This window comes from Falco punctatus (assembly GCF_963210335.1).
Source record: "Falco punctatus genome assembly, chromosome: 13".
NCBI classification, from domain to species: domain Eukaryota; kingdom Metazoa; phylum Chordata; class Aves; order Falconiformes; family Falconidae; genus Falco; species Falco punctatus.
Genome location: NC_137593.1, coordinates 10,584,109 through 10,609,938, shown reverse-complemented (window position 1 = coordinate 10,609,938; position 25,830 = coordinate 10,584,109). Strand labels below are relative to the sequence as shown.

The following is a 25,830-nucleotide window of genomic DNA, read 5'->3' as shown; positions in this document are numbered from 1 at the left end:
GCTCCCTCCTGGAAGCACTGCTGATGCACAGCATCCTACTGGTACATTTTGTCCTTTGCTTGGCAGCCAAACACGGGACTTTCTTTTGATGGTGTGCTGCCTTTCACTCATATCAGATTGTGAGGGGTTATTTCATCAGAAACAAAAGAGTGAAATGGAATAAGGAATAAACTAGAAGCAGGGCCAAACTATCATTGCAATTCTTAGAACTTGAAAGAAAAAAGAGGTAAAAGCCTCCTGCAGCAGAGATTTGATTATCAGCTTCCCCAAATGATACCATTATTGTAATTTCCAGCTCCTTCTAAAGCAGTATATAACTACAGTTATTGCAGCGTCAGAATTGTACATGGAGAAGGATGCAGAATGTGCACTGTAGGACAGAAATGAGGATGTTACATTCGGTAAAGTCAGTTATTAGGAGAGGCTGGAGAAGCTGAGACCATCTTCAGAGAGAAAGGAGAGTGCTGGAGGGGCCTTCCCACATATTTTCAGATCAGCAAAAAATGAATTGTGTTTATGAATTTTTCTTAGCCTGGGAGAATCAACTAGGAGAAAGTAAGATCAAATGGGGAGTTCAAAATGAAGTAGGCAAGGATGTCAGCAGTTCCCAGTGTCCTATCAAGACATTCACACAATATAATCTGGAGCTTGTCTGATATATCTAAGGCTTTTGAAACATAATAAACTTTGCTTTTTGAAACATAATGAACTTTGTTTTCCAAATTAGAACTGACAAATAAAATAGCTTATTCATCTCTACTCAAAAATTACTCCAGGGAAAGAAAATCCAGGCAATTTAGTTGGCGACCTGTCACTTACAGAAAATGTTTGTGATGACAAATTTGTTTTTCAGACATGTGCTCATTTTCTGAGTTGAAGTTACAAGAGAAAGGGGAATGCCCCAACCCAAACTAGGGCCACTCCAGCTTGGGAACTATCATCTCATAGAGATGGGCATGGTTTGATTTAGGTATTTCAAGAAATGCAGCAGCAGACCAGTAGTCACTGTCAGTCTCTGCTTCAGAGACACCATTTCATTCTGTGTCCTTGAAATTTTTAAAAGCTAAGAAGACAGCATCCTGACCCCATGGAAGGATCCAAAAGTGTTCAGAAACAACCTCTGATTCCTTGCAGTCCTTGGAGGAGCTACAGAAAAAGCCACATCCCACTGCCAAAAGAGCTAAACCTCTCTGACCTCTTCTGTACTAGTGCCTTTAAAACAAATGCAAACTCTCACATATGCAGTCAAATGAGAGATTTCTGTGCAGGGCTGAGCCCCAGGTGGATAAGCAACCTTATTACCTTGAAGCATTGGTTGTGTGCATTTAAAAGGCATCCAGTGTGGCTGGCCCACTACTAGTGATTATAAGCATTTGAACTTCAAACTGATAAACTGTTGAAGGTTTAAGCATATAGATTATTGCTAATGGCTGAGACTAAAAAGGGAAAACAAGGTTCCTTAAAGGAGTCCATATTAGCTTTAGTATACTAAAAAATCCCACAAAAACTTAACCAAAGCAAAACTTGTACAATGTTAATGAAGTTAGGCTAGCATTAAGAAGCGTCAGGGAACCTACTGAGCTAGAATTTATTGTGGTATTAACCAAAATTGGCTATGTAAAAAGGAGGCATCCAGTCTGACCTTGCTGCCAGGACTTCTGAAGTGAACAGCAAAGTACATGCTCCTCCAGCACAAAGTCATGCCATGTAGATTAGAAGAGGAATCTCCAGGTGAAGAAGCCATTCTTTTTCCGTTCATTGTGGACAAACTCAGACAGTTCCTAGAAATTAAAGTTGAGGGAGATGAATCCTGCCTTTCGTGAAGAATGGTTTCTTCCCCGACTAACTTATCATCAAAGACAATGGATAGACATCCCAATCCAGACTCAATAGGTCCCAGAGCAGGGATGTGATAGGAGACTGCAGGCGGTAACCTCTGGATCCAGAAGGTACCGTCTAAGGCAGATGTTTACCCTCATGTACAGTGCAGTCACTAGCAGAGCCCAGCCAAAACCTGTAGCCATATAATACCCTTTTTAAACACAGAAGTTCATCTCTTTCCTTACAATGAATATTTTCTTGTATTATGAAAACATTATGCCTATTGTTTCAGACAAAATCCTGACTAGTTCTTATCTGACCTAGTTGAGATTTTTAGGAGTTTCTCACATTTCTGCATTGCAGTACTGTCAGTACATACCTGCAATAACGTTGTAAAGATCAGCTTGCTTCAAGAAGGCTACCTGTAAATATCCCTGTAGACTTGTATGGATAGTGATCCAGATTCTGCAGTCACTACTTTTCTTTGGATAGGAGGGAAAGATGTTCATTTAATGCATGTTAGATAATTATTTTAACTAACATGTCTTGCACACTTATTTGTGATTCACAAGATAATGCGATCTAAAATCTTACAAAATATGTTACATTGACTTAAAAGCCAAATGCTGATCACAGCTAGCTAACTTGTTAAATTAGAATGAAGTTGGATTAACTCACAAGAAGACAAAACCCCAGCTACTCCAAATTCACCCCAGTGACCTGAAGGCTGAATATCAGCTCAATAAAGATTTTTGAGGTTACTAAAGTTCTGGCTGTTGTGCAACTATTCATCTGCAGTTCTAAAGGACATTCTTCCAGACTTTTCCTGGATTCTAAGAAAACTTAACAAGTATAAATAAATGAAAGAAATAAGCAAATGAAATAGCTGAGTTGAGCATCTTAGCAAAATACACTAATGGCTAATCATTGTGCAGTCCAAAAAGGTGAACCGCCACGATGTATTCAATAAGATATTAGAGAAAGTTCCCACTGCAGTGAAACAAAATCTATTGTAAGAGATTTCTAGATAGAGTGTGACTAATGTCAATTACAGGAGGTCTTACTTGTCTCTGTGAGGCCAGACCAGCTAGGGCAGCCTATTGATTGACTGCAGGGATTTTCATCCAGTTCATAGTCAATGAGTAGCTGCTGCTTTCATTTACTAAGCCTCACCAGTGAATTTTTTCTTGGATGGAGGCCTTGATCACCAGAAAGTGGCAGGTAGTTCCTTGGGCTTCTATGCTACTTTCTTGGCCAGGTGACGGCAGTCTGATTTAGAAGAACTGGACAAATGGTGAGGAGAACAGTGAGAACTGTGATATATTTTTGCACAGGAGAACCACAAAGTAAAATAATGCCACTGCTACAAATTGTAACTCTAATCTTTTGTAATTCATCTGGTCTTTAAGCGTAGTTTGAACTGTTCTGTAGCATTCATAGTACAATCAAAACACATCTGAATGCATTTTTTGCATTACAATTTCAGACTTCCTCTTAGGAAGAGGAAGAATCTCGGAGTTTAGGTCTGAGACAGCCTAATTTGGCAAAACACTGTGATTTAGTTCTCAGTTGGTAAAACTAGAGTAATTATTCCCTAGCTAAGGGGGCATCCTGTAAAGATAAACATGTTATGGGCACTCAGCTAGCAGAGATACTGTGACTGAACGCACAGCTACCAGAAGAGCTGGAAAGGATCTTGCAATGTTATCTGGTCCATCCCCTTGTCCCAAGGTAGGATCAAGGTAGGTGATGTCTAACCCTATCCTAAAATATATTTACATGCCCTCCCCAGCCTGGTGCCATCTCCAGATTTAGTATGGATAACACCTTCCCAGGACTCACCTGCACAAACAAACCTTTGTTTTCTCACCTTCTCTGTAGTTGCTTGAGATTCTTAAAGAGCAGGTTCCTTTCTCCCTTGTCATTACTCAGAAGTTTTCAAGCAATTTACTCCCATTGATCTGTCAAGGCAAGCATACTCAGATGAGATATTTCAAGCAATATCTTCTGACTTTTCCTCCTGCCTATCCTCCCTGGACAGTCTGTACATACAGACAAGCTTTAACTAGCTGATGCCTTCAAAGTGCAAGTCCAAGTCTCTGTTAAAACTTGTCCCCTTCACTCTGAAGCTGAACGAGTTGCAGAGCCTCTGGAAGGATAAGGCCTTGACTGCTGGAGTTTTTCAAACTATGCATCCCTTTGATCCCTTTCCCAATATGCAAAAAATACTAAAATTCTCTCCTGGATTTCATTACACATAAAAAGACATGAAAGTGCAATTAATTCTTACTCATCAACAACTACCCACCAACCCTAGCTCCAAGCTAGACCATTCCGGCTACTTCAAAAAATGGTTTTGAAATTTCCATTTCCACATTGCCCTGGCAGGTATAACTGTGACTTTGCAAACAGCTACAGCTGTGTGTGCAAATTGCTTTCCTCTAAATTATTTATGAGACACTTTTGACTGATGAGATTTCTCACAACAGCATGTGATAACCATTGGCAGTGGGCTCCTGAACTAGTGGGAACTCCATCACCTGCCGAGGTGCAGAAAAGCCAGCTGTTAGTAGGCACTGCATCCCCGGCTGCATGTGTGCTGAACTGCGAGGTCAAGCTCTACCTGCTTTCATCTCCTTTTCCAATATCTGCTCAATAGGAAATTTATGTGTAAGCATTGTATCTGCACATAACACACACCCTTTACTTTTGGGATTAGATCAGAGAATACTGGAGACAGCCTAATTTAGATAAGGCAGAATATAGGGTGTCAATGACCTGTGGAAGACAATCCATTTCGCTGAACAGAGTGTTTCAAGCTCTGGTCCCAGCTGCAGTAGGGGGTCTATAAAATGCAATTAGGAAAGCTAGAAATCAATAGGCTTAAATTCACCATACAGGAGGTAGTAGCTTTACCAGAAAATTTTTACAAGATACATAAACTGAAAAAGAATGGAAAACATGACTATAGACAGTACAAAGTATTTATCATGAGCCGCCACTTTACCACTGCTTTTTCCTGGAGGGCTTATCACTGCTATCCAGCTAAATACTACTTAAAAAGCCATGGCTAAAAGTAACCATAAGCCCTGTCGGTTAAATAAAAAACCCAGTGTTCCAGGGACCAGCAAATTATGTCAGTATTTTTCTTTTCCTTTCCAGATATGAATAACTGGTAGGGAGATGCAGTTGGAACGAGGTTGGCTAGAAGAAAAACTTCATGTCTTGAGTTGCAGGAGCTCGACAAGGAGCAGCCAGAGGAATGAAGCGAAGCAGCCTGCTAGAATTAATGCTCGCTGTTGGTGTTTTTATTACCTTCCCAGGAGGCTATAAAGGTTGCTGGGTGAGCAACCAATGTGACATCTTCATGAGTTTCACAGCTGTGTTTAAGAACCAAATTTAAAGAGGATTCCCAGCCAAACTGTAGATGAAATTGTGTGTTTTCCTAAGCAGTACTTTTACCCTGCCCATCCCATCAATTTTAAACAATTTGAATTAACCTTGTGCTCATTTATTCTACATATGCTGGAAGATTCACAACGTTTTCTGTACAGATATCTACTGACGCCCAATACAGGGGTTCAGACAGGAAAGGAAGGGTGACAGAGAGGGCCCACGTTGCTCCTCAGAGATGAGCTGGTATATCAGAGCCAAGTCAGATATTCTGAGCCACTCTGCTCAGTGCAGCAAAGATACAACCTGAATTGCTGTGGGAGGTGTGCAGAGGATGGTGCATAGTAAGCCGGCTGTGCATCAGGTCAGGAGGAGGAAGGCAGGGCAGAACGTGCAGTTGTCCTAAGAGCACCCAGAAGTTTCATTTCTTGATTCCCTTTCTCCCTTGCAGTGGAGACAGCTCTCTGGCCATGCCCTGTTCAGTGGGTGGCACTCGGGACTTGAAACAAATGTCCCGGCTTCCAAGCCTGCTCCTTCAAAGAGATGGGCCACATGAACTCCTTGTAACATGTTCCACGAAACAGCAGCCTGATGATAAGGAAATGGGTTCCCTACAAAAGAAGAGGAGGAAGCGGGGAGGAAGCTGATGTTCCCAGCCACCCATCACAGATGCAAAAGGAGACAGCACAGAAGGTATCTGTCTGGATCTGACACAGACTAACAGCACAGCACAGGTAAGGCTAGGAAGTCATTCATGCCTCATTTCTCCCACCTGTAAATTATTCCTCCCCCTTCATCCCCACAGGCACATCATTATGATTGCTCAATTAATTAACAGTTTAAAAGAGCTCTGAGACTTTCAGATGGAAGAGAAGGATTTTTTGGATTTCTGCTTCTCCAAAATTGCATGCATAAATGCTGAACCTTTAAGTCCTTTGCTGATGATGAAGAATTACCTCCAGTTTATGGATGGGAAAGTTAAATCATGAAAATGTTAAAACACACATTTTGACAAACAGCTTCAAGTTCCAACATCCCACTGTCAGAGTGCCCAGCTACATACAAATACAGCTTGACTTTCACTCCCAATCCTGAATGTGAACAGCCACAAGTGAAGGCATTCACCCACTGAAGAGCACGGCTCAGGATCCCAAATCAAGTATCTCAAAGCTTAACCCACTCTGGAAAACCTAAACAGAAACTTACCCACAAAAACCTGAATGGAAGCAGTGTGCTTGAGTGCTCTGTCCACAACATCACACACAGCACGCTTGTGTTCGGGTAGAGCTTCAGAAAAGCTTCATGCCATTGAGGGACCAGAGCAGGTCATCAGACTTTCGGAGCCATCTATCACATGGCTTTCCAGCACAGCAAGTTGTAAATAAATGTATTAGAGGAGTGAGAGTTTCCCTGAACAACACAATTAAATCTCTCACATTGAAATGGAACACTGAAAGGAAATCTGCCCATTCTCCACTATTATTATGTTTAACAGAAAACCCAAGTTCCTGTCAAAAACAAAAGAATAGACAATCTCCAGCCAGCTTTAATGGCAAGATCTTTTGAAATACGCAGCCATCTGTCACAGCAGGAGTGCTTATTTTTCAGCCCTTCTGAAAAATTTGGCCCTTCTTTGGGAACATCATGCTTTTGAAACTTTGCTCTCAAGCCCCTCCTAGGAACCACTTCTTCCATGGAAGGTCCTGCTCTGTTTGTGTCTACCAGTATTGTCCTCAGTGCAGTGGAACCTACCTGCCAGTAAAGCAGGTAGAGATGGACTTGAAGTGCAAAACTGGAAAATTGCTCTGAGCTAGCCCTAAATCCAAGGACAAATGTATAGATTAAGTCCAGAACTATCTGTACTTTTATTTACTGTTGCTTACAAAAAACATTGCAGACATATTTTACTGAATTTCCAAATGCTTGTATCTCATGAAAATTGCACCCTGAATACTCCTTTTCCCTTAGAAAGACTTATTTTCAACCTCCTCTGTTTCTTCCAGTCCTTTATCTTCCCCCTCTCACTACGGTTGACACCTTTTTCCAGGTAAAGAAGGGGTAACAAAGGACTGCAGTCACCCAGCAATGGAATGAACTGCTCCTTGCTCATAAAAGATTAATAGTGGGACCCCAAACTGGGATGGAAAAACAGCTTCCAAATAGGCCTCTCTGGGGGTTAATAAAATCTGCTACACAGACAGGAAAATTCTGCAGCAGGTGAATGCACTGGGACCAGGAAAACAGAGATGGTATGATGCACAGCCCTACGTTAAAACAGAAGTATGATCCCACCGTAAACACCTGCATCTGGATCTTGCAACAATTCCCCTTCACAGAATAAACATTTTAAAGTGATGATCTGAAGACAGCCCAGCAAAGCAGAGCACTAAACTGAACATTTGCCCTTTCTACTGCTGCTGTTAGAAGAACACGTTACTGGTCTCTGTTTTAACAAATACAGATGAAGCTCCTTGTGGCTCTCTGAGATAGAGACAAAACCCATGTTACTTTCGTGGAGCAAGACCTCCAACAAATTGCTGAGATATTTATGAACACTTTTTATTTCTGAAGTGGGCCAGGAGGCTTTGAAGTTACCTTAATACCTACAGATAAAGAGCCACACAATCCCTCTGGTGCAAAGGAAACCTCAGTAAAATTCTGGCCACATGGAAGTCAACAGCAAACCTCCCACCAGCTTCACTGTGAACAGGACTTCGGGCCATAAATATATTCTGTAGAGTGTTTCCTACCAAATGTTTGAAAATTATTTTTTCCAAAAGAAAAAAAAAGTCAATTGTTTTATTGTATTTTCTTTAAAAAGCCATAACCAAACATTTCATTTTAGATTGGGGTCAATCCCACTTAAAAAATTTCCAGTTCCCACACGAAGTCTTCACGAAGCAATAGAACTGTATTGGCCAGCAAGTTCTGACGCTAAACTGCATTGACACACAAGGGCTTGATAATGCCAGGCATTATGTTTTGAACTCTCCATCCTCATAAAACAAAAAAAAATCAGCATATCAAGGTTCTTCTCCATCCCCTCCTCCCAAGTTTGGACAGAAACTCTTATTGTAATATTGCAATTTTTCAAAGTTTTTTTTAAAAAACTACAATTTGCATCGACAATGACTACCACCTGGCATAACCCTACTAAAGTTAAGAAGTCACTCTGGAATAATAAAGCATAATTCAGAACAGAATTTGGCCTAAAGAGCTCCATGTCCCAAAGAGCCCAACAAAACTTTCCCCTTGGCTCTGCTCGTTCCTTTTGAGGAAGAACCCAGCGGAAGGGAGGCAGTCAGTGTGACTGCCAGTTCTGCAGAGTCCATGAAACTCTTGGGACACATGACCCCAGTTCTCTGGCTCTCGAATTTCCAACAGAGAACTCTATTGAAAATGATCCTCTCCAGGGCCCCAAGATCTTCTCCCTTAACCTTTCTGAGTCATTAAAGAATATTCAGGCTGTAATACAACAAATAAAGCAAACTTCCATTTGCTACAGCATGGTAATCTCAGAAGCTACTGAAACATTACAAACTAATGGCCAAGACCTTGTTCAGCAAGTCTGAAGCCCCAGGAACTGAAAAGAACTTCAGCATTTGCTTAAGTTTAACCACAAGCTGAAATGCTTGGCTGAATAGGAATGGCCTGAGGAATTATGCAAATGCTTAGATGAATCCGGGTGCAAATATGAATTACTTTAGAAGACAGAGAAGCAAGCAGTGCAATTTAATCATTTTTATCTCCTTACCAAGAATGCACAAGTTCTTACAGCTAATATTACAGCATCTTCTGCTGCTGCCAGAAGCCAAATGACCTATTCTTTAACAGTCAAGCTCTCCTCATTTTCAAAGTGAAGATTAGTCCATTTATGCTGAACAGTGGCACAGAATGACAATTTCATAATACAAGGATTGAGTGCTATTCCACTCACATGTTACATTACCTTGCCCTTTTTTCCACTGCACTTCCACTTGCAATTGACTGTCATGGTAATAAGGAGGTGCTGCTTCTAATCTCAAATTGTACGCTTTCTGGGATGCTGGCAATTCATTAGATGCCGCCACAGAGTGACCAACTGGATCTGACCTTGAATCTGCACACAAAAACCCCATGGAGATATAACTTATTCATATTAACAGTCTGCATTAAAGTTACGATGTGAGCTGGGCACTTCCTCAAAAGGCTGAATAAAATGAGTGTTCAGCAACAGCACTGAAAAGGGCAGCCAGCACCTCCCAGCAGACTATCAGCACTGTCCACAAGTGATCCCATAAACATGAAGGCTGATGTGAAACTGCTTCTACACATGACTAGTCCTTCCTTCTGCAAATACTTTCACAGGCATGAGCATTTTCAGGGTCAGATCCCACAGCTGTATTGCTAACAGACAGTGCAGTAAAGTCTCAAACACAGATTCCAGTTTGCCCTCCTTGCAGAAATATCAGTGAATCCGTAATATAATCTCTGACAATGCCATCATAGAAAACGAATGCTTTACAGTAGGACATCATGACCTCTCCACAAACTAAAGCAAGTCCTTATTCACTGTGATCTGAGCAGAAATACATAGGAGAAAGTGGAAAGCAATTAATAAATTCTGCTACCAAAAAGAGGATTGTTAGTAATTACAGTACAATTGCCACAGGAAGATACACAAAAGAGCTCGCTGAGACAACATCCCAATTTAGACTGCACAACTCCAGGGACTGCTTGCTAACAAAATACAGAGTATTTTACTTCTAGGTCACTGATTTCAATCTGGCCTCAAAGGAGAAAATGACTGAAAGTTAATGCCAGCTGACAGCGGTGTGAAAGCAGTGGGGTGGATCTCAGCCCACTTCCTAGTAGATTGGAAGACACAACCCAAGTATTTGTGGTTTGTGAAAGTAATAAAGCTAAAAATTCAGGCCGTGATTCAATGATACAGCAAATCCAGCTGTAGGACTCTTAGGACAAGCAGCTGATGTGCCATACACAATTCTGCTGATTCCAGCTTGTCTGAAACCTTTTGACAAGTTAACTGTGTACAAACAGGTGCAAGGGCAGATCAGATATCTTTATGCTTTTTACAGCTGGAAGAAAAATCCAGGTTGCATGTGCCAACGAGTTCAACAGAAATACAGGTATGTGCCCATAGCTCACTGAGATCCAAACTGTGTGATATCAAGGGTCACCAAACCATGGCCTCCAAGCTTCATCCTTCAGTGACAGCAGGTGCAGGCTGTGTAGGAGCCGGCACATCGGAACTATACTATTTTATTGCTGCTGGTCACTCTGGGCTGGAGACAAATGAAGGGGCTGTCTACACCTCCATCTGTCCTATGAAAGGGTGGAGGGTGCCAGATGGTTAGCAAGTCACCCAGGACATATAAAGCCACACAGGCATTAAATAGCATAAATAGCAAGGCATTAAATGACACCATCCTTCCTGGCACCACATCCCTGCTCATCAATGCTCCATTCATTTAAACACTTTCAAGAGAGCAGGGAAATAGGAGATCAGAGAGATGTGATGCTGCCTTTGATAAGCCTGAAAATAGGAGCAATGTTTGTGTTAATCCTGTAGCAGTAATACAGAAAAGGTGTGATTAACTGCAGTTGCAGGAACAGTCCAGCACAATCTACTTTCCCAGTGAATTCCTCCATGGAAAGATGGGTCACAGGGCATCCAGGCAGTTGTATCTGCACTGTGTCCATGGCCTGTGCTCCAGCAGATGGCTGGCCAAAGGATTTCTTCTCCTTTTATTTTATTTTGGTCTTTTTTTCCTGAACACACAGGAGCAGAGCAAGCCCTCCTGCCAACAGCATAGTGAATGCAGAGCATTCAGCAATGAAGAGGTGACCTTGATTAGTGTCTAATGAGCAGAAAACAGTTGCTTTTCAGGACATAATGAATTAGGAAAGTTCTGCTGTGGTCTGCCAGAATTCTTGATGCTGCTCTGAGGAATGCTGTTGGAGATGCAGTTTCTGCTTCAGGCACCAGCTAATCCTTGATCCCTCCAAATGCATTGTATCTCCTGCTTCACTGCAAGATCACTCTTAAAGACTATGTGTTGCTCTTTATATAACATGCTATTCTTTTAATCAGCAGCACAAGCAGCAGGGCAGGTCCACCAGATCCGTACCTTCAGATAGAACATGTAGACAGCTTTGGTTTAGATTCCTGATTTCCTCCTTATTTCCCCTAAAGAAAGAGTATATTCTGTAAGTAGTGTCTGTCCCTCATTGCTGATAGCAATGGAGAGGAATGAGCAGCCCTGTAGATAGGAAAAGAAGAAATTCTGGATCCGCTGATATCGAGGGAAAATACACTTGCTGAGTTTTCCCCTTAGAACTCTACACCTTTGGGAAAGAAGCCAAAAGAGGTTGGATTAACTGGTGTGAAGGCTTGCAAGATCAGCTGTGGCTTGGAAAGGCAATACCATCATAAAGCTGCTACTGAGAATAGAGAAGGGTTAACGTGGTCATTGAATGTATCCATTAAGTCTTGGGACAAGGAAACATGAACAGTATTGGCATCGCTTGCTGGTAATAATAGTAAAATCAGGCTGATGATGGAATGGTGAAAAAAGTGGTACCTCTTCTCTATGACATAACAAGAAACAGTGCTACCAAGAAGGCTACAGTCACTGTACACACAGCCACTTATCACTGGAATTGCAGAGAAAACCACCCCATTCAGGCCACACTATGCATTAGCAGAGGCCACAGAGGAACAGAAATCATGAACTGGTGGTAGCAGTACAGAAACAGAATAAACCAAGGAGTTTCCATATTATTTAAAAACCCTGGGCACTTGCCGTGCAAAAACTTTCCCCAGGGCATGACAGGGGCATAAAATCTGTGCTTTGAAAGGGAGAAAATTCACTGCTTACAAAAAGAAGGGTGGGAGTCACAGATCTGGAAGCCAAACACACACAGGGTTTGCACTCTGCATGCAGGAGGGAGGGGTGTTGTAAGGGGGGTGAAAGATTTCGTGCTTTTCAGAGGTTTCTAAACCCAGAAACCTATAGCCTGCACTTCCATAAGGTACTCAGTTTTAAGCCTGAGCTCCCTTTCTTCCATTTCAGATTTTATCTGGAAAGGAAAATGTTAAGCTGTTAGCACTGAAAAAGAAGAAAAAAAAGTTAAAATGTTTTTAATTTTAAAATGAAGAAACTTCTTTATAGCTGCATAATCAGTTAAAACTTGCCTGTGGTGTTATGTCCATGTGTTAGATTTCCTTAGGGATCCATTTGCATCTGCATAATCATCTATTTTAATTGTATGATGCCATAGGGTATATGATACTGTATGGACAAGTAAAAAGACAAGGAGCTGAAGGTGGGGCAGAAAATAGAGCTACCACATTTCCATCAGCAAAAATTACTGTTGCATGCAGTCATGTGCACGGGACGGGGGAGGGAGAGTCATGTGAAATAAGTTACTTCAGTCCTTCAAGTCCTCAAAATAAATTCCTTCAATCCCTTGTGATGCAGATTGTCTCTCTTCTGTCCCACATCTCAAACCCAGTATGATTTCCTGCTCTGGACTGTGGCAATACTCTTCAAGCAGGACCCCCATCTTCTCCAGACTATGACCCCAAGCCTCTGCCATTTCAGAAGCCCCCACCTCACAGAAAACCCCTCCTATCCCAACCCAGGATCCCAGTGTTATAATTTATACATATATAAACATTTACATTATCTGTACAAAAGAGATCAGAACTTTTGGCATTTGAAAAATCCTAGATCACTCTTTTCCTAACCTTGATATATTCCTGTTTCTAACCTAAGTTGCAATCCAGGAGCAATCCAGCAGATCCCAATTGCATAGAGTTGATATAAATAATCAGGCTTGTTCACATCAACCACAGCAGAAGGACCTCCAGGAGCAAGTTGGAGAGAGATCGGGGAAATAATGCCCTGTCCACAACCAGATCTCTGAGAAGCACATGCTATTTCTCCTACCAAGCCTGAGTCATGACTACACGTCTTCCTGACAGATACATCCTTTCTTTTCTCTTGCTTTTCTCCATCAGCAACTGTTGTGCCGTCTCCAGAGACCAACGCAGACAGTGGTATGTACAGTGGCAGCATACAGACATTAGCCATTTTCCAGTGACCTTTCTTAGCTGCTCTGGCCCCCATAAACTTACGCAGGTTTTGTAATGATGGGTTCTTAAGTCTTTTTCTGGAGGTGAATCCCAGCAAATGACACCACTGATGGAGGCACGGGGTCCAGTGGTGAAGCTGTCCTACCTGAGACTCTCAGGAGCACCAGGAGGTGAAGGGTCCACCTGAAAAACAGAGCAAGGCACAGGGAGGAGTTTGCAAAAATGAAAACAACTCTAGCAGAAAGACAGCCAGTGACATGAGCTGGCTAAAACAGCTGCCAAGAAGCTCATCTTTCCAAGGCTTGGTTCTGTCAGCATAGCACATCCTATCACCGAAAGTCGGTTTGACAATATCTGGATTTGTAACTTTAAAGGTTCTATTACAGCTTGAGACAGGCTTGGGTGGAAAGGAGTTTCCAAATCTGGAACTGCAAGGGTGCAAACTTGGGTACAGACTGAGAACATCTAAGCTTTGACTCCTGAATACACGTGAACTTTGTTATAAGACAAAAGATGTGCAGGGTAGAACTAAGCAGCTTGACAAAAATATGTTGTGGGTCACTAACAATTTCGTAAAGAATGATTTAATGCTACCAAGGTGAAAAGATGATCCTGCAAAAGGGTAAAATATATTAAACTGGGAAAACAGTGTTAACATGGTCCATAAAGAAAATAGTCTGCAATTACCAACAGACAGGATATGGATAAGCAGTTTTCAAGAGGAAAGCCCCTCTATCTCATTAAACAGCTGCTTCGCTCCTGCTTTTTTTCCCTGTTCAACTCCTCACCTTTAATCTGCAATACTCAGCTATGCTGCACACACCAAGAATGCAAAGCTGACAAGCACAGGAGGGCCTCCCTTATCAGCTTAGGATAAAAGTAAGAGATTGAAAGGATGGATCGTCTGTGATTTTTCATTGCAGACTGGTAGATACCTTATGCCCATTGCAGAGAGGCTAAAGATTTGGAGACCTGAAGATTCATTTATCTTTAAAGATTTGGAGGAATATTGGTAGAAAATAGCAGGTGAACTTCCACATAGGAAAGAAAGAAGTGCTATGGTGTTCACACCAGCAAGCCATGTGACAGCACAGGGCTGTTGCTGCTGTGTGGCAGGAGTTGGGGGCAGCCTGGTGATGCTGTCGCTCCTCCTTGAAGAGCACAGAGCACTCCCAGTGCTGGCTGTCGATAAGGGGAAGATACAAATCTGAGTCCTCTCTCCCCACAGGGATGTCGAGAAAGGGTATTTGCAAGTACAAAGACTGCAGCAATACACCACCAAGGGAAGTTTCCTCCTTATCTCAGTGAGTGCCTTATGGTCTGTAGAAAGAGGATTTCAATTTTTCCTGAGGACAGCAGGTAACACCAGAGCACTGCTGAGCCACTGCGGCAGGCTTATGCCTGCAAGAGGAGCACAGAGGCTCCCAGGTGCTCTTTCTTCCTTGCTGTCTGAATAAAGCTCCTGAGTACAGAAAAGACAGCTTGGTCAGGGCCTTCCTTATCCTCCCCTCCCTGCTGTGATCACAGGGAGCTCCCGCTCCAGCCCTCTGATGTGTTGGCAGCCTCTATAATTTAGAGTAGCTGTGATTTATGGCTTGGACAGAGCCTGTACTTAGGGAGTACAAAGGTAGGGCTGGCCTGACCAGTATAGCTCTGTCGTTGCTGGCCCTTTGTATTGATCAGATGAGTGATGGAAGTGAAGAATTCAATTGCGTTTGCTGTCTGTAAGGATGAGCTAAGGGACAGAGGGCTGGGGGGGAGGCAGGCATTTAATTACCCCTCACACCCAGCACCGGCAGCCAAAAGCGCGATGATGACGCTCTGTATATTGATGGGGGGAATCGCTCTTGGCCACCTCCTTCTGCACCTCCTCTCACTGAAGAAGGGAACAGAAAAAAGAATGAGGAAATTTTCTGAATGCTTCATCCTGCATTAATCACATACCATATCCTCCTCATCTAGTCTCTAGGGGAATGTCACAAGCACTGAAACGAGAGAAATGAAAGGAAGTTTACAGTTGCCTAAATCTAAGAGACAGAGGTGTTTGTGGCACGCAGCATGTTGCAGCTCCCACTATAAATACATGGGCAGTTTTCCAATGAGCAATAGGGAGCTGAATCCAAACATACAACTCAGTGAAAGGCTTGAACAACCTTTAATCAGACTCCTAATTGGTCTTTCCCTCCGTTTCAACATTTGTCATTTGAGGAAACCAACAGCAGTTCCCAAATGAGCTTTTTAAAGTAACATTCAGGACATAATCATGTCTCTTTGAAAAGGGACAGTTCTAAATTCAGTCATAAATGTTTGATACTATTGTCTGCCAAATTTAGCAAATGGTCTTAGTGGGGACCTGTATTTATCAAATTACCACCTTTAAGACAAATCCTTACGGGGAATGCATTATGCTCGGTCTGCCTAGATCTTATTCTGTTAATGAGGGCATGCCCCATCTTTTCCAAAACACCACTTCTAAAACAATGGTCCAATTTTTACATTACAGCCATGGCTGCCTTGTACTGCCTGAGTAGCTGTTGTTTAGATTCGTCCTATCAGCTCCGAATTCCCTTTCATCTCGGGTCTGCGTTATGTGATGGCAGCCCAGAGCAGTGACCTATGACTATGCTTGACTTCTTATCTCATGACATGTGGACTAACTTACAAATGCAGGTAATTAGTTAAAGATGTTTCATGACAAATTAGACTAATGGAGTTGTAATGGTTAAATTAACGTCTTGGGGTCAGTTTTAAGGTCCCTTGTTAGGGGTGATAGTTCAAAATGCAAGCTGTCAGACTCTGGGAAGTATCTTGTTTCTTTTAATAAAGTGCTTCTTTTGCATGTGAAAAGCCAAGGACATAACTGCTGAGATAGGGCCTGATCCAAGGGAAACAATCTGGCTGGCAGTTTCTGGATAAGGCTGTCTGCCCAGTCCTGCCCCCAGACTTTGTCCTGCAGGCAAGACACACAGTGGAGCAGAGCAGCAAGCATGAGGAAGGATCAAAGCGCACAGCTTTGCACTGCTATGAACACTAATCTCTCACTCTCCCCTTGCACCTCTCAACCAAAGATTTCATCTGACGTCTTTCTTCAGGGAGGAAGTTAATTTTGCAAAATCAAACAGTCCAACATAAATTAAATAGATAAATCATGTCCTGTTATCCGCATCCTTCCTCCAGGAGCAGCCTGCAAGTCTGTCCCTGTAGGGTCTTCTAACAATAGAGCTACTTGTTAACTCCCACACAATGCTAAGGACAAATGGGAAAGGAAGAGACAACAAAATGGAAAACATCCTTCTGCAATTTTGTCAGTCCCTGGTGTGCCCATGTCTTGAGCACTGCATGCAGTTCTGGTCATGCCATCTCAAAAAGGTATAGTAGAGTGAAGAGAAGCAGCAAGAACATCAGAGGTACCAAATGGCTTCTGTAACTGAAAAGACTTCATAGACAAGGACTCATTCGCTTACCAAGCAGACAGCTGAATTTGGTCGTGATTGAGGTATTTAGCATGGAGTGGGATGGAGACAGCAAACAGGGAATAATTACTCTTTTCCCCTTATAACCAAAAGGAAACACTTTTTACACAGTGGGAAGTTGAATGTGGAGACCACTGATGTCGTGTCCAAAGGAATAAGTGGATTAAAAAAAGACAGATAAATTCACGGGAATCCACCAACAGCCACTACCCACAGCAGCAGTTCAGACACAGCCTGGAGCTCAGAAAGTGCCTCAATACAGAGCACCAGAAGCTGGAAAGACATATCAGAATAAGGACTGTTGTCTCACTGTCCCCTTTTGTGCTCTTTTCTTATGCTTCCAGCACTGTGCTGTCTGAGACAGGGCACCAGGTTGGTCAGGGCTTTATTCTGACTCAACAGAGCCACTATCACCTAATCTTGGGTCTCTCCTCATTGCAGACAACTAATTAGCCAAGGTAAGGCTAAGTCCATTTGCCTTCAAAGGCAGCCCTGACCTCTGATGGCCATCTAAAGGAACAGCTTGATTTTCAGAGAACTGTTTTCTGCCCCAGGTTCCAGCAGTGATGAGGCACAGGGATACATATGTGTAAGTACACGGACATACATATGTGACTGGGAATGAGATGAGGTCTCTAATCACAGCCTCCATTTTTAACTCCAAGCATATGCTTTGATCTTTCCTTTTCCAACATAAACAGAGAGCAGAGTACACATTTAGGCAGACATTCCCTGCTGAAACAATCTGCACTGCTCCCTGCCCGGCTCGAGAACAAGACAGCAAATGACACAAGACAGCTGTTAGCTATGTTGCTGAATCCATACTCTGGATATAATGGCAAAAAGGACAGTGCAAGGACCCCTGCAGAACAGAAGGAGTAACATGGGTTTCTGTGTTCAGATATCATTCCAGAGCTGGTCCAGGCAGCTCTGGCAGGCACAGCACCCTCCACTGCTGTTTACCTCTTGAAACTGGGATCAGTCTACTGAATTCACCTTTAAAAACAAAAAATCATGGTAAAAGAATAGAGCTTACTACCATCTGCTTGGTACCATTTGCTTGGTCTTCTGCCTTTTAGGCAAATAGTGTCCTCAGTCGCACGATCGTTGGCTGTATGAGATGGAGAACACAGCATGCCCTCTTCCTGACTTGTGGCACTACCCACACGTGCCCTTGCACCTGGCTGAATCTTGGGTCAGCCCTGTAACAGACCTTTCTCATGGTCGCGTGTCCCTCCTTCAGAATCTACATACCCAGGAAAACCGCTCTCCTTCAAATAGCTCACGGGACTTTTCCATGGATTTCATCCGTTCTAGTAGCTGAGGGGAAAGGAGGTGGTGCAGTCCCAAGGGCGGTGTATTACTAGCCTGAAGTACAGATGAAACAAATCAACTCCAGTTCCACTTGGGAGCCATGGTGCTGGAGCTCCTGCTATGGCAGCTTACGCAGTCAGCTCTAGAGCTCCCAAAATGTCAGCCAAAATGGTGCTGACGTTGCTTCTCTTCTCTCCCACCCTCTGGAGGCCACAACTCAGAGGGAAGACTGAAGGCACCCAGTCAGTACCCAGCAGGGACAGCCACAGATGGGGACATTCCTTCCACTTTCTCCCAGCATACACCCATACAGAGTAACAAGCCAGACCCTCATACTTAAAAGGAACATTTAAATTATTAGATGAAGATCAAAGGAAAATACTTATTACTACACCTTTTTTTTTTTTTTCAGGACAAAACCTACAGAAATGGAGAATTTAGGTATTTAGTATGGATGTAATATAGCAGTTGTAAGACGACAGGAGGAATAAGCCAAGACAAACAAACATCCACTCAGTGCCTTGACTTTTTGTATCTTTCATTTCCCTAATTCCTGGCATGTGTCATTCATACCTTTTTTATATGCATCACGACAAAATGACAGACAGAAACACAACAATTTTCCTCCACAGACAAAACCAGGATTTAAAAGCCCATTAACAGAACCATGCAGAATCATTACAGTGTGCATTCTTGTAAATATGCATGCACATTCTTTTTATATCAGTTCATATACATGAAATAGTAACAAGCAGTAAACATAACAACATAAAATGAGAACCACATGTTATTACTACGCTACCGTTCTTTATGTGAGAGCTTTTAGCATTAATAGCTAGAGGAGTATACACACAAGTCACTGAGTTTTGAGAGAACTAATTACGTTCTGCTGGTTTCTGTTACAGAGATAGGACTATTTGGACCTTGAACATATAACGAAGTGAATAATGATTTATCTTTAACATAAGAAAGAGAAAATGCTTCCCATTAGTGGAATAGTAACAGCTGTTAATTGTAGAGTATACATGTATTAGTTTGAAAAGTCTGTAGGCAGGGAAGGTATTTCAGCCTCAAGTATCCTCACAAGACACTGACATACTTAAGCTGTATTTTGCAACATGTTTGTAAAGTTAATGCTTGACAATTATTTTGTTTTAGTATTATTACACAGAAATGATGTAAGTATGGTGTTATCAAATAAATTATTCTCTAATGCACAAAACCAATGGATATAATATAAAAATTAACTTGGAATGTGAATAATATATCTACTCTAATATAATATTTATCCTTAATCTTGCTTTGAGAAAGCCAGAAAGCAAGGTTATTCAAGTGTTTGCCTTTGTTAGAATACTTAATACTAGTAATAAAGGATAATAAACACTTATATTGTTTGCTTTACTGCACAAAGATACAGATACTTCCTAAAAGAACTTTGATATTTCCATGTAGGAAAAAGCTAAGTAGAGTAACAGAATCACAGAAACGCTGGCTGGAGGGGACCTCTGAAGATCCCCAGTCCAACCTCCCATTCAAAGCAGGACTACTGCCAACACCAGACTGGGTCAACCATGACTCGACCTGACAACATCTTTAAAATATACAAAGACAGAGATTTCACAGTGACTTTGGGTGACCTATTCCAGTGCTACACCACCCGCCTGATGAAGAGAACAAGCATGACAAAGTTTACTGAGAGTTGTAGTATCTTTTGAAACACTAATGAAGGTTAACTGAAGTTTGGTCTTATGAAAGAGACTGTCCATTCCTAAAAGTCTCGTCTCACTGTCAACTCTCACAGATAGAGCAAAACCCAGTTAAAGAATAGTATTTAACTGGCCTATCTCTATTTTACCTCCATGCACCCAGTAACATGGAATATTTCAGTCTCTCACCAGGGAGCATATCCTCAAAATCACCTTTTGATGGTATGGAAACGTTCTTAGTTGTATCTGATGGAAGGAGAACTGAGGTGAATGGACGCTGTGTATTCAGTTACAAGGACGTCCAAAACAAAGCCAGGAACTGAATCCAGATTTCCTATGCACAGCTTAACTGAGTTAACCACAAGATCACTTTATTGTTACTTACTCTTCCATTGCCACCAGCTACCACAAAAGGTTGAAGCAACCCTCTGAGGGCAGCATCAGTGACGACAGCATTTGCCAGGATCTGAAATTTAGACTCTCTGCTTTACTAGCTAATAAAGAGTTATACTTTATAATCACTACAAGTATGGAGCTCATCAGGATCTCATTCTGCCAGTCTTTGGCTTCATCTTCACTGAGATGAATCCTGAAGTTCCTCCTGGAGAGTGTAAAACACAGTCACTGAGTGACACACACACTGACTTTAGATTTCTGTAAGATTTCAAGGATGCCACTGGAGCCTTTAGAAATGGTTCAGTCTTTAAGGAAACACCTAAAAATGAGAAGTGGGTGATGGAAATGAAAATGCAGCAGTAGGGGTGGTAAAAGCAGGGATCAGTGCATCTATTTACACTCCTAAAATGAATCAGGTGGAATGTCATTGAACATCTTACCTGAAGAGCAAAAGAAAAGCCAGGTCTCTGCTCAATTCCTGTCATTTCCTGTCATTGTTGTGCTGCAGCGTCAGCTCATGTAACAGTAGGAACTGACTTCGTGGAACCAGGATTTGCTCCTGAGAATGGGACCACTCAAGCCCCTGCAGAGGTGCCATTCTGTATCTGCAAACCTTCTTTGCGTTCATCTTGACAGTGATAGCTGAAAGATGCTGGATCCCATTACTATCTCTAAACACACAGTCCCCTGTTAGCCAAGATCATGCAGTGCCCCTTTTACTGCAGCAATGTAAACATTTACGAAGAGAAGACAGGGAAATATGATCTGACACAAGAAGATTAAGCTGTATGGGTTTTTCACAGGAAGCCAAGTTCTTTAGCTGTCAGATAGAAGCCACAGAGTGACGCCTATTGTTTCTTAAAGAGTAATTACTTCTGATTGCTTCCGAGTACACTAATTTGTCTTGATACAGAATGACAGCATAACCCAGAGCAGTGGATAACTGCATTACTTTACCTGTGCACAGGTTTTCTGGGGCTGGCAGTATACCCACACTGGTTTGAGCAGCACTTCTTTTGGCCAGGACGTTGTACATCCACTTTGCAGTGCTGTACCCAGGCAGAAGCAAAACCTGCCACCTTGCCCCATGAGGGGCAGTGCCCTGGCTTAGCGGTGAGAAGGGATTCCAGAAAGCCATGGCTGGTCAGGAATGGGGGCTGGATCCACAGGCAGCAGCAACATTACCAAAAGACAAGGTAGAGGACACTACAGCCAGTTTCTAGAAAGGAACAACTAAACCAAATGAATGGATTAAGAATGACAGAATGGCAATTACCAATTTTCTAATCTGCTCTTATTCTCTTATATTCCTACTTACATTATATATCTGCTACTACCTGAATCCATTCATGCACCTATGAAAAGCCTTTTGCTAATTTAATCCGAAGAAATTATTTCCAGTAGTTCAAGGGAGGCAGGAATAGAGAGACAGGAAAAACTTGCTACTTCACAACATTTTGGAAATGTCACAATACACCCTGGATCCCAGTCTAAGTCTTATTCCTCGGGGTTGACTTTGGTATGTCACAATTTTGCACACTTGTTGCAGGGCACAAAGAACCTCTGCACTAATCAGCCCTGCTTTGTCAATGCTTTGCACCTGTGGTGCAGTCAAATAAGGAAAACTTGGAAATTTCGCAAATTGAAAAATTTTGCCTAGGACTTGTAAGTCAAACCCACAGAGCTGTAGTGAGGGGTCACACAGCTGACCATCATGTTCCCAAATTTCAGATGTCTTCCAGAAATTCAGAAGGCAGGGAGCAAACATTACACTACCTGTTTTTCCACCCTCCTGACATCCCTCAGATTCTCCTTATGCCACGTTACAAGCCGTAACAGCTCCCTGCTGCTATTCACCTTTTCTGATACTTTTCTAATAATTCTTAAAAATAAATTTTAAAATCTCTTCTTTGCAGAGGGTACAGTGAAGGAGGTTCAACACTTACTGCAGATTCACTGGAACCTCAAAAAACCAATGCTGACACCACCCCCCCCCATTACCTTTGTGATGGTAAAATTATTATTATTTAAGATTTGAGAGGTCTGGCTAAGAAGTTTATCCTAAAAGAACATTCCCTTTGACTAAAAGCTAACAGCCTGTGATTGTTCCCAACTCCACACTTCTGAGCTAAGGTAATACAGGGTGTGCCACTCCTATAGGCTCCACCAAGAAGCATCTCTCCCTAAGGTCACATTATTTGCTATTTGATTCCTTCTTAGAATTCTGGCAGTTAGCAAGCTATTTAAGGAGTCCATCCCTCCCAGGGATGGATACTTGGCTTTGTTTGCATTGCAATGATTGTTTTCTTCACCTGTGTTTTTTTTCTGAAACAGTACTTAAGCTATAGGCTGGGTCTCTGCAACCACTTGGCAGAGAAAGGGGGAGCAGCAGGGGAGATGCTGTCCAAACGTTCTCTCACTATGACCATAGCTAATAAAGCTTCTCTCTGACCTGTTCTAAATTGTACTTGTGTGTTACAATGCTCTTGGAATCCCCAGATTCTCCAACACCTCCTAGGTGGGAGCACATTCCACTGTGCTCTACTCGGCCACAGACACTGCAAAGGGAGACAAAAACTGATCAGAAAATGGAAGGGCGCCGCACCATATAAATCCCTCGGCATCATCACAGTATGCACCACAGCACCTGAGAGCTGCATAGTGGGCTGGATGTCAGTGCGTGAGGCAATCAGACCAACACCCTTCACTGCTGGCAAGTTCACTCCAGTAAATAATGAGGACTCAGAAAAAGAAGGCCTGCGGAAGATTTGCATAGCAGAGGGGAAAAAAGAATGCCACGGAGACCAGGTAGTGGTCACAGCCACCTATACCTTCCTCAAACATCCAGAGCCCCTGCTGCCTGCAGCACAGCCCAGGAGCCCGCTCCCTGGAGTCAGAGCCAAGCTGGGCACCAGCTGGTGCTGGAACCGGATCAGGTCTGATGGTTCAGCACACGCCTGGTCCTCCACCACCCATCAGCATGTCACAGCCGTGCACCTCAGTCAGTGCGGGCCCCAACAGAGTAAAATGCCAGCTTCCTACACTCCTTCAGTGCCCAAAGCACCGGGAAGCAGAGAAAAGAGACCCATGACTTGTGCAGAGAGGTTTTTGAGAAGTTATCACCGTGTGTATGGACACTCTGAGCGTTATCAAAGCAAATTCTAATTACAGTCAGTACAAGCACCTGTCTGGTGCATAGACTCCATGGTATAGCACTCCAAATGCACATAGTATTTCAGAGTGACTTCAGTTATTTCCTCTGAAAATTTTGCTAGAATACCAAAGAAGGTCAGCTCATGAAAGCATAAAGGGAATCTCATGTATAATTTTTAGTAAGAATCTATTAATCTAATGCTGTCTACAACCAGAACATGAGATTTAATTCTCCACTGGACAATAGAGTTTTCTGAATTTAAAAATAATAAAAATAAAGACTCAAATGTGACCAGTTCTTAGAATAACCTATAGAAAATAAAATCAGAGAAAAGCATTAAAATAAATGTGTATTTCTTCTGGAAAACAGTATTTCCAGATTTGAATTATGCATTGTGAAATAAAAAGAACATAATAAATGTCTCTCCTCATTTGTGTGGGCTTCATGATAAACATAACTAATAAATAAGCCAAAATAAAAAACCAAGTGGATGCTAGGGATTGGAAGTCTTGTTTTGTGTTACAGAAGTAATAAAGTAATAAATCAGCATTAACATAAACACATTTACTCCTCCTCTCCAAAGGAGTTAATTGTTTCATGTTATCAATAAATATGTAACATTATTGATGGCATCTTCTTTTCTTAAATGAACCCTGAAGTCATTCCATCGATTTCAACTGAGCTCCCAAAGAACAGCTTAGACCCACCATGTCCATTTAAATATATAACTCTGGAAAGCACCTTTCCATAAGATCCGTGACACTAGTTGCCATTATTCAGTGTTTCCAAATACAGTTCTACCATAAAAGTTATTTACTGGCTTCTCACACTGCAGTTTATCACAACCTTCATTATTCCCTATAGGAGTTGCACTAAATCACCCAGCTGACAGCTCAAGCGATCCAGTTCCCTGACTACTGGTGCTTCTGAAATAATCAAGGCCCAAACCGCCTTCTATAAAGCTTCCATTTAATCAGTGCTGACATGCACCTTAGATTGCGCTTCAGAAGGTGCCAGGAGTGCCTCCAGGGTTTTGTGGCTTATCACCAAGAAGACAGACCGTTATTCTGCTGGCAGGTCACGGTGATGAACCTGGCCATTCACATGAAAATCACAGACTAGTAGGGGGACTTGCTTTAGCTACCAAGTCTGCCTGCACCTTTATAATTCTGACCTGAGCATCCAGGGGCTGGGAAGTGGTGTTATTCGGTTTTACTACAAGGGAGCAAAAAGAGCAGAAAATCCCTTTGCAGGGCTAGCCAGGTGGCAATCAGGACCAGATACCGCAACTGAGCCCTTGCCTGCACGTAATGTGTCTGGTCATATGACTGTCTCGGTCAGAGGCTGGGTATTTTTCTTCTGACAAAAGCGTTGTCAGCAGAAACTAGTTTTCTTCCAGACATAGTTTATGCAGTATGGGAAACTAGTTTGAAGTATATTGGCAAAAGATTACTATTATTCTGCCAATATAAGCCACGTCTCCACTAGGGAGCTCTGCCCCCAGCGCTCACCCAGTCAAGAAGCCCTGTGGATCGACTGACACATATACAAAGAAACTGCCTTGCTTTCAGTGGCGCTAGCATGGATTTATCCTGATAAAACTGTGAAATAGATACTGCCCCTCTGTTCATTCTTTGGCACTTGAACAGTATTCTGAAGAACCACAAGAGTCAGTGCTATAATAGTGAGCCATAAAAACAGACAGAAAATATAAACACATCTGTCCCTGTGTCCCATAAAAATTAACAACATTGCACTAAAGAAATACTTTCTAAAAGTTTCAGGCAAAAAATACATTCTTTGAATGATTTTTAATTAAAAAAAAAAGTGAATTTTTCTCACCAAAGACAAAACTTTAAGCAAAACGATTTTGTCAGGAATCCAATTTTCCACTGAAAAGCATGATAGACTATCCCTTAATAATAATAATAATGACAGTTACCATGCCAGTGTGCTGCAGATGAAGCAATGAAGCAAGAAAATAGCATGTTCTCTAACAGAACTAAAAGAATAGGCAGCATTGCCCTGGACACCATGCTAATATCGGTTTTTGATCTCACTACAGCAGTGTTTCCTGCTAGAGAGCTACAGCTGACATGGAGCACTCCAGGCTGCTTTTCAACACCTTCACACTTGCTGCTCTCACTCAGAAAACTGTCAAGAGGGAAACTACCACATACTGCAGTAGGATGAATTTTAATTCCTGTTTTATGAATTTGCATCAGAAAACTGCAAAGGACTGACGGAAGGAGGCTTATCTGTTTCAGGAGTCACTGTCAGAAGATGCTAAGATGGAGCAGGAAAAGTCACTTCTTCCAGTTCTTGTGCAGAGGACTGCTGTCTGCAGCAGAGAAAATTATGAAAAACAAATACATAAATCAAGACATATCAGTCTTTGGGATACAGAAACATACTTGCAGCAAAATACACAAGGTCTGGAGCAGAAGATGGGGCAGAAGAAGGAAATGCTTT

At 42.2% G+C, this 25,830-nt stretch overlaps 1 long non-coding RNA gene across 3 annotated transcripts in view; it reads right to left on the bottom strand.

Moving 5' to 3' along the window:
* Window positions 1-25,830, bottom strand: part of LOC308072422 — a 144,851-nt gene that overhangs the window by 10,779 nt on the left and 108,242 nt on the right. The window contains exons 2-5 of one of the 3 annotated variants that reach the window (XR_013931664.1): window positions 3,664-13,498; window positions 2,886-3,104; window positions 2,201-2,303; window positions 1,643-1,781 (exon numbers count right to left, since the gene is read on the bottom strand). This is a non-coding gene — a long non-coding RNA (uncharacterized lncRNA). Of the gene's footprint in view, window positions 1-1,642; window positions 3,105-3,663; window positions 13,499-25,830 lie in introns of all 3 variants that reach the window. The other 2 variants (XR_013931663.1, XR_013931665.1) reach the window with 2 other exon arrangements.